The sequence below is a fragment of the Aulonocara stuartgranti genome, assembly GCF_965226115.1.
Source record: "Aulonocara stuartgranti genome assembly, chromosome: 19".
In the NCBI taxonomy this organism is placed as follows: domain Eukaryota; kingdom Metazoa; phylum Chordata; class Actinopteri; order Cichliformes; family Cichlidae; genus Aulonocara; species Aulonocara stuartgranti.
The window spans coordinates 17927652-17937500 of record NC_138955.1 but is presented as its reverse complement, the minus strand read 5'-3'; the positions used below and the strand labels follow the sequence as shown (position 1 = coordinate 17937500).

The 9849-nt window shown below is 46.0% G+C and overlaps 1 protein-coding gene across 1 annotated transcript in view; it reads right to left on the bottom strand.

Annotated features, from left to right (window-relative positions):
- Positions 1-7489, bottom strand: part of LOC309695142 (alcohol dehydrogenase 1-like) — a 19717-nt gene extending 12228 nt beyond the window's left edge. The window contains exon 1 of the mRNA XM_082515619.1: positions 6535-7489. The gene's annotated coding sequence lies outside the window, so the exon portion shown is untranslated. The remainder of the gene's footprint in view (positions 1-6534) is intronic.
- Positions 7490-9849: the final 2360 nt, after the last annotated feature.

Genomic DNA, 9849 nt, shown 5'->3' with positions numbered 1-9849 from the left:
GATGAGGGCTCACTCAGCAGCCGCGGAGCAGAAGCCAGGGGGAGTTGCAGTGACGCGCCCGTGAGCTCCGCCGGCAGCCAGCCGTGCCTGAGTGACCGAGCCCCAGGCCGAGAGGCCGGGGGCACCCCACCTCCGAAGTGGCCCGAGCAAGCCCCAGGCTCCAGGCCCCGATAAGCGGCCGCCAAGGAGTGAGCCGGTGTGTACCTGGACACCCATCCCCGGACACAAAGAACCACCAACGCACCGATATCTGAGGGAGTCCGCCACTGGCAGGGGAAGTGGTGGTAGGGGGAGATAGGCCTCCATACCTTGGAGGGCCTAAGATGTCCCCAGAGAGGTGGCGCCTGACACCCAACCTGACATATAGACACAGACATACAGGCACACACATATACAAACATCCATTCCCACCCTCATGCTCTCATATACACTTACTCCACACTCAAGCAACGTGGAGACAGACATAAAGAGACGCTGTACACACGATCACACTCCCCAAGCGTACTCTAAGCCCCGGGTCTAGGTACCCTTGCCCCTGGAGGGGGGGAACTGCACCCAGACCCAGGTGGTGTTACCCTTTTCCCTGCGGTGGGGGGAGGCAGACCGCCCCGACTCCGCAGCAGCAGGGAGGCCCCACACTCCAGACCGCAGTCGGACGGCCAACTCCTCCTCCTAGCCCCCCCGCTCCAGCAGGTCGCAGAGAATGGGGGTGAGAGAAGACTCCAAACCTCCCTCCACCCGCTCATTGTAGTGTTGATGCATGTGTGTTCTAAGGTGCATTCAAAACCCAGGAGGGCATGGAGCTACCTGCCAGAGAGCAGCAGGTAAGCGCATGGTCCCTCCTGCTGGCCCTCAATGTCTACGTGTATTTAACATTGAGAGGTGGGCAACGACGCCAGGGGTGGGGTGTACACCCTGATGGTACTTTGGATTCCGTGTATCGTGCCCACCCCCAAGATCCTATATGTATGTGTAATGAGAGTGTGAGTAATGTGAATGTCTAAGTTGTGGGATAAAATTGAGGCAGAGGCAGCCAGACATACCCCTACTCCAAGGTCCTGCATGTGTGGGTGGTTGTGGATGAGCGGGAAGAGGGAGGCAGCTGGAGATGGGGAGGGAAGGAAGGGAGGGGCAAGTGACCCCGCTGACCCCAGTAGGCACCCCCATACTCCGCGACCCACCAGGGAAAGGGGGCCCAGGTCCATCCAGACCGGGGCCCAGCGCAGCAGCGCCTCCCGGCCCCACAGAGCCCAGGACAGTCCACCCAACCCCACCACAGAGAAAACTGCACCCACCCCACCATCCACTCTTCTTCCAGACTACATAAGACAATAAACACCCAGGCTGAGATCTTCCTCCACCTCTCCTGTATCTCCCCCTCCTGTAGAGAGAGCCCCTGAGGAGAGGAAAGCTCCTGCAAGATGTGACAATCTTCCCCACCAGTTGAAGAGCCCCCCAGGTGGCTCGATGCACCGGCGGCACCCTGCTCCAGGGCTGGGCCCCCATGCACCCACCCGCCCACAACCCCGGCAACACACCAACCAGGACCCAAGCCCCCGAGGCCCTGCCTGGGCCCCAGCCCAGAGACGGAGCGCCCCCAGAACCTCACGCCCATCCCGGACCCACCCAGGGGTAGCCAGGCTACCAGGTCAGTAACCCACGTCCGTCAGCACAGACCCTCCCCTAGTCCCGCTGCACGCAGCCGCGAGGAAACAGTCACCTGAGAGCCAACAGAGCCCCTAACCGGACATGACCGCTACCCCGGGTTGAGCCCCCCAAGGAAGATGCCTCCGGGGAACCCCCCGACGCCCTAAGCCTGTCCCTACCCCCACACCAATCACAACAGTGAAGGCGGGACCAAACTATGACCCCCCACCCCCACTAGGTGATGGAGCTGATCAAAGGAGCCCAGAGCAATTGATCTGATGTGGTGGCAGAGGCTGTATCAAGACTAATGTAATCTAATAGATAATTTCTATATTGGTTAGAATTAAGATTATTTTTATTTTTCCAGTTCATGAGGACTGTTTTCTTGGCTATGCATAGGGCAGTGAAAACCATATGGGCGATATTCTTTTCTGAAGTGACATTATCTAAGCTGCCCAACAAACACACTAAGGGGGAAGTTGGAATGTTACATTTCAGACACTTCGATAAGTCTTCACATATCTCGCGCCAAAACTTCTGAACTGGTGGACAGAACCAAAGAGCGTGGATATAATTGTCCGGTGAATTGGTTTGGCAGTGTGAGCAGTTGTTGGTAGACGTAAAGCCCATCTTGAACATCCGATGACCTGTATAGTGCACTCTATGTAATATTTTGTATTGAATTAATTGAAGACTGGGATTTCTAATTAGATGAAAGGTTTTTAAGCAAATCTGAGACCAGAAGTTTAGGTCTAAGTTAACTGATAAATCCGCTTCCCATTTTGCAATAGGAAGTGATATTGATTCATCTGTTTTAGAAAGCATTCTGTATATTTTGGATAGTAATTTGGGGGTTTTAAGAGTAAGAAATTGAACCACACTTGGTGGTGTTTGTAGTTCAACTTGACCCGGTTTAAATTTCTTTTTTACTATGGATTTAATTTGTTGATATTCTAAAAATCTTTTCTTGTTGATCCCATATTGTGTAACTAGTCTGTCAAATGAAATAAATTCTGTTCCTTCTAGTATATGTTCTAAATATTTGATTCCTTTACCACTCCAATCTGAAAAGTTTATCATATTATTGTTTTGTAATATGTCAGGGTTGTTCCAGATAGGTGTACGTTTGCATGGGATTAATGAAGACGCCGTCAATTTTAGAAACTCCCACCATGCTGTCAGAGAAGAGCTGATGTTGATGCTTTTAAAGCATTCATGTCGTTGGATGTTTGAGCTGATAAATGGTAGGTCTGAGATCTCTAGATTATTGCAAAGTGCTTGTTCTACATCTAGCCAAGGTTCATCTAAGAGGGTATGTTTTAGCCATCCTGAGATAAACTGAAGCCTGTTGGCTAAGAAGTAGTGCTGAAAGTTAGGCAGTTCTAGTCCTCCTTTATCCTTGGTCTTTTGTAGTGTTTTTAAGCTTATTCGTGGGGGTTTATTTTTCCAAAGGAATTTCGACATACATGAATCTAGAGATCTGAACCAATCTTGTGGCGGTTTAGTTGGGATCATTGAGAATAAATAATTTATTTTTGGTAAGACCATCATTTTTATAGCGGCAACCCTTCCCTTATGGGTAGACATTTCCATCTAGCCAGATCATCTTCTACCTTCTTTAAAAGTGGGATATGGTTTAATTTAGTTAGATCTGCAAGCTTGGGAGAAACATTAATACCTAAATATTTTATATTTCCCGATTGCAGTGGTGTAGAAGAGGAATTATGGAGGGAGCAATTAATCGGTAGGACTGTAGATTTTGACCAGTTAATTGAGTAATCTGATATTCTTGCAAAAGAGTTTATCAATTCAATCACCCCAGAGATATTGGTTTGTGAATTTTGGAGAAAGAGTAACACATCATCCGCATAAAGGCTGATTTTATGTTCCACGTTCTTGCATTTTATGCCCTTAATTACTAAATTCTGTCTAATTGCTGCTGCTAGTGGTTCAATAAAAATTGCAAACAGTGAAGGGGAGAGTGGGCATCCCTGCCTGGTGCCCCTCAAGAGACAGAAGCTGGAGGATGTCTGGTCATTTGTTCTAACACAAGCTGTTGGGGAATTATATAATATTTTTAACCAGTTTATGAAAGAGGATCCAAAACCAAATTTGTGTAAAGTTGCAAATAGAAATTTCCAGTTAACTCTGTCGAATGCTTTTTCTGCGTCTAAAGAGAATATTGTAGTTTCTAGGTTTTTACTGTATGAGTAGTCTATCAAATTAAGTAATCTACGTGTATTTGTTGATGAGTGCCGACCTTTTATGAAACCAGTTTGGTCAGGATGAATTAAGAGGGGGGTTATTTTCTCCAGTCTCTTTGAGAGAGCTTTGCAGATTATTTTAAGGTCTACGTTTATAAGGGATATTGGACGATAGCTTGAGGGATATACAGGGTCTTTGCCTGGTTTTAGCAGGAGATTAATGTTTGCAGAATTCATATTTGATGGAAGTCTGCCCTTTTCTTTAATTTCCAACAACGTTCTGTAGAAAACTGGTGCTAGAATCGACCAGAATTCTTTGTAGAATTCTGCAGGAAAGCCGTCTGGACCTGGAGCCTTATTATTGTGCATACTTATCAGGGCTTCCTGGAGTTCACCTGGTGTCAGTGGTGAATCCAGTGCCATTGCTTGAGTGTCCAATAATTTTGGAAGAGTTATGTTGTCCAAAAACTGATCAATTTCTTTTTTAGATGGGTTTATTTGTGGTGAATACAACGTTTTATAGAAATCCCTGAAAATGTTGTTTATTTGTATCGGATCATATAATGTGTTCCCAGACGAATCTTGAACAGCACATATAGTTGTTTTTTCTTTATTTATTTTTAGCTGGTTTGCTAGAAATTGACCGGATTTATTACCATGTTCATAATTTTGTAGGCGTAGTCTTTGTACTAAGAATTTTTTTTTTTATCAATTATCTCATTTAATTCTAGTTTTGTTTTGCGTATTTTGTTCAATGTTTCCTGATCTTGGTGGGACGCGTAGGCTTCTTCTAGTGATTTGATGTTTTTTTCTAATTCCTGAATATTTTTGTTTTCTTTTTTCTTTTTATGTGATGAGAAAGAAATTATTTTACCTCTCATCACAGCTTTCCCTGCTTCCCATAGAACAGAAGCTGATGTTTCGGGAGTGTCATTATAGTCCAAATATGAAGTCCACTCTTTTTTAAAATATTTAATAAAGTCTTCATCTTTAAGTAGTGATATATTAAATCTCCAGTTTTTTCTTGGCGTAGTATTATTCTTGTGCATTAGTGTTAAAGATACAGGACCATGATCGCTGACAGCTATAGGATGAATCTCAGTGTCTGAAATGTCGTTCAGCAGTGAGCTGCTGACCAAAAAATAATCCAGACGAGAGTAGGAGTGATGGACATGTGAGAAAAAAGTATATTCCTTACTGGTGGGGTGAAGGGAGCGCCATGCATCGCAAAGACCAAAGTCGCTCATATACTGTTTGATTATATTTGTGGACTGCCAATTACGCTGAGTTCCCGCTGTATTGAGCCTATCCATGTCTTCATTTAGTCCAAGGTTGAGGTCGCCTCCAAGAACAAGTGTGCCATCTAAGTGTTCAGAGAGTGCACTGAAAAAGCCGTGAAAGAATGAGGGATCATCAACATTTGGACCATATACGCTTGCAATACATAGCTTTTTATCAAGTATAGATAGTTTAATGATTAAGAATCTGCCCTCTGGATCTATAACTGTATCGAGTACTGTGAAATTAATATTTTTATGTATAAAAATTGCTACTCCCCTTTGTCTAGAATTATAACAAGCTGAGAACACATTAGGAAACTCAGCCGTTTTACCTTTTAAAGCAGCGTAGAGCAGTTATAACAGGTGAGCGGCCCGGGGAAGGAAACGATTATGAAAATTCACAATCCCCAGGAACTCCTGCAACGCCTTAACCGAGACGGGACGCGGAAAAGCTGCGAAGGCCTGGACCTTGTCCGGCAACGGGACCACACCGTCAGCGCAGATGCGGTTCCCCAGGTAATCTAGGACTGGAAAACCAAACTGGCACTTGGGCAGTTGATGATCAGGCCGAGCTCCGCCAAACGCTGGAAAACCTAACGCAGATGAGATTCGTGCTGGCCCGCCGAGCTGCTGGCCACCAATATGTCATCCAGGTAGACCAAAACGAAAAGCAGCCCGCGCAAAACAGAGTCCATCAGGCGCTGAAAGATCTGGGCGACAACTTTCAACCTAAACGGCATGCGCAGAAACTCGGACAAGCCAAAAGGGGTGATGACAGCGGTTTTAGGAACATCCCCAGCGCGCACCGACACTTGGTGATTTGGGAAAAAACGAGGTCCCTGCAAGATGGGCGGAAAAATCCTGGATGTGGGGAATCGGGTAATGGTCGTTCTCCGTAACGTTATTTAAAGGCCGAAAATCCCTGCATGGTCGCCACCGCCCGTCCGACTTGGGCACCATGTGAAGTGGAGAGGCCCAGGCACTGTTCAGCCCTGCACAATGCCCAGGGGCTCCATGGCCGCGAACTCCTCCCGGGCGACGGACAGTTTCGCGGGTTCGAGACGACGCGAAACACCGGGGTACCGACCGTGGGGATATAATGCTCAACCACATGTTTCGCGGCTGCGCTGGAGAAAATTAGGAGTTGACAGCGACGGAAAATCTAACAGCAAACGCCGAAACACGTCTCCGGAGGCTACCAAATTGGCGCGGACGAGGGGGTCGGCGGCCCGTTAAGACGGGCCAGCGAAAAGAACGACAAAGCGTCAATCAAACGACTGTGCGCAACATCGAGTAACAGCCCGTGAGCACAAAGAAAATCGGTGCCGAAGATAGGCACCGAGCTGGCAGTAGCATCAAAGTTCCACTGGAATTCCCGACCGTGGAAACTAACAGTCACTAACCTTTCCCCATAAGTTGAAATAGGAGAACCGTTAGCCGCAGTCCGCCGCGGTTCGCGGCGGTGGGCGGGAAAAGGCTCTTCTGGAAGCCAGAGTCCACCAGAAAACAGCGCCCGGAGCAAGAGTCTTCAATGAAGAGCAGCCTTTCCATATCGTCAGTGACCGCGGCCGCTATGGCGCCGTGGCAGTCCCCTTTCCTTGGGCAGGTGTTGTGCCAAAAAGTGATTGTCTGCCAAAAACTTTTTGGCACAACACCGGAAAAAGAGCAGGGTGGCAAGCGACGCGCTCTGTCTTTTCCTGCGGTGCCGCTGTGTAGCGATTACTGCCGTCAGCGCCAGGCCGTCCGCTCCAGAGAAGGCAGGTGGGGGTATTGCCAAAAAGTTTTTCCTGCCAAAAAATGATTTCCAATGTTTCCCTGTATTTTTTATGTCTAATATCTTTACATATGTTGGTAAATAGACTTCGGTGAACAGCGTTTACAAAGGGGTTATATATAGTATTAAAAAATTATCTGTTTTTCAAGTATCTTTTCATCTCTGTTATTGTACTCACATTATAACCAATCCGGTCCTTTATCCCCACTTAAAATATTTTTACAGAACTATTGTAATATTTGCTGCCATTTCTGCTGTCCTATTGTCCAGCTTACTGTTACAAAAGACATTTTCAATGTTAATGAGATTTTTTTAACTGCATAAATAAAAGTTGTATAAAAGTCACTGCCAAAACCTGATTGCGGCTTCTACCTTGTTACATGAATGTTGTTTGTGGCTCAGTATGACTTTGTGTCATCCATGAGGGATGCATTTCACATATGTTTCACATATTATAGCCCAACAAGTTACTTATAGCAGTTTAAATATCACTTTTTGGAAAATACTGGAAATCAGTTTTTGGCAGACAATCACTTTTTGGCACAACACCGGCGGGTTCGCAGCCAGGGCGTGCACTCCGAACGTGCGGGAAGCCAGCAGGATGCGATCCGCTTCTTCAGCCAGGGAGCGGTATTCCTGCGCCGCTAGAAACGGGGAGTTGGCGAGGCCGGTCCTCACAGCGACAGGCAGTTGTCTGAAAAAGAGATGGATGTTTAGGAATCCCCCGTTGTCCGAACCGAGCAAGGACAACATGTTCTCCATGAGCTCAAGAGCCGTGCCTCCGCCCAGGCCGGAGAGGGAGAGAAGCTTCTCGGCGAGCTCGCACCGGAGAGGATGTATCGCCGCAGTAGTAGGTCTCTAAGGGCGACATATTTTCCCGCGCAAAGGCGGTCCCGGGGGAGAGCCATCGCATGGCGGGTGGCTAGCGGGTCGAGCAATGCCACCACATGATTAAATTTCGTGTCGTCAGCGGAGATGCCGTGGAGAGCAAACTGAGCGTCCACGTGGACGAACCATGACGAGGGGTCGTGGAGCCAGAAGTCCCACAACTGGAGCCCCACGCCAAACGTAGCCGTAGCAGGAGGCAGAGAGCCAGCGGTCGTTGGTGTGTCCTGGGCGATCTCCATGGTTCGCCGCGTGCTCAAAGTAGGGTCACCAATATGGAGGCATGTGACACACGACACAGGAGCTCTAGTTTTCCACTCTAACTTTATTCACCTCCATACATCAACTAAGCATATCGCACCCAAACACAACAGAACCCCTCCTCCAAGCTTGGGTGTGAGTGGAGCCCTCTAGTGGGTTGCCACAGTCGAACCAAATTTTGACTTTCAAGCTCGTTAGAACTGTACCAACTCTGTTTTTGCCTTATATACTTTATTTGGATGTTTTTAATAAGTCACCACACCCATGTCCCTTTTTTCGCTAGTAAAATATGAAGAAATAAAAGCCTCATTCACGATGTCCTACTGGATCTGGTCACATATTGCTGTAAGCTGCCTATTCTTGTACAATCTATGGCACCAGCATCACATTGCAGGCAAGCTGGTCAAAGTTCAAACTGCAGTGGTATAATCAAGCAGCGTCCCCCAGTTACACACACCAATGTGTGTATGGTGTATGGACAGCTACAGTACATACTGAAAGTAATAAGAAAATACTAAACCAAGGCGATGTGTCATGGTGCAGGATACTGAAGGAGAATAGAAGACTGGAACAAGATCTCGACAATTAAAGAAACACTGAAGTACAGCAGATAATGCTAAATTTACTGTGGAGGATGATGACGGGAACAAAAGCTGTGGATATGTCATCCTTTATTTGCTGCAATAAAATCCGGTATCAGTAAATATAAACACCCGATCAGGAGTGCTACAAAGTTATTATTTAGCTGTGCAGCTGAAGGTGTCAAATGAGAGGACGTGCACATAAATCTGTTATCACATGTAGTTTTATGGTTTGATATAATTTCATTTGGTATATCTGCTGTTTCTCTGCAATAACATCTCTTTTTTGCAAAACTTCAGAAGGAAAGTGGCAGCAGGACTGCTTGGGGACAAATCCTGGAGTCCATCCTAGAAGAATAATTACAACACTGCCTGCCAAGTTAAGCAAACACTGGTATTATTAGGTTGGTCTGTGTAAATCTCAGCTAGTATTAAAGTGAAATTAAAATAGCTTGACAGAGCAATTTTGGCAGATAATACTGAGGACTCCAAACACAATAAAAACCAGTATAGGTAGTACAGATCTGCGTGGCACGCTGATGTCGCTACAATCAATAATCACAAAACAATGAATTGATGATGAATTTAACTGATGCTCTGTCTGTTTAGGTCAGTCATTTTTCCCTCCAAAAGCGTTGATACCCGCGCTATGAAAAACATGTACTTATCGAGCACACCCAGATATATTGGAGGGGTTCCTGAAGGCGCTTTGATGACACACCTCTTTCTGTAACTTAACTGCTGCTGTTTTTAACCTGCGTAGGCTGAGAAGTTTTAAGCCCTTCTTGCACTGATCATGTAGTCCTTGCTAAAATAATTTATGTATTATGATGACCGAATGTAATGTGTTTAAATGTTCCAAATGTATAACAGTAATTTAAATACAAAGAGAAATGGTTTAAAATGTGTTAAAATATTTTAAATTATATTGTTTACTTTTTAAATGGAAGAGAGAGATACAAATGTGTGTAATGTATGTGATGTGTGCTGCTTAGACTCACCTAAGCTTGTTTAACGGTGATTTATTAATTCCACCATAATCGCAGCTATTCTTGGAAAAGCGAAAGCATGACCTGGGATACCACAGTGAATTTATTAGCTTGCAGTTATCTCAGTAACACTTTGTCACTGCCAATTTCAACAATTGTGCAAAACTGTGTGGATAGACAATCAGTGAGGTCAGCCGTGGACAGTCAATGTTTCTCCAGAGGGAACAG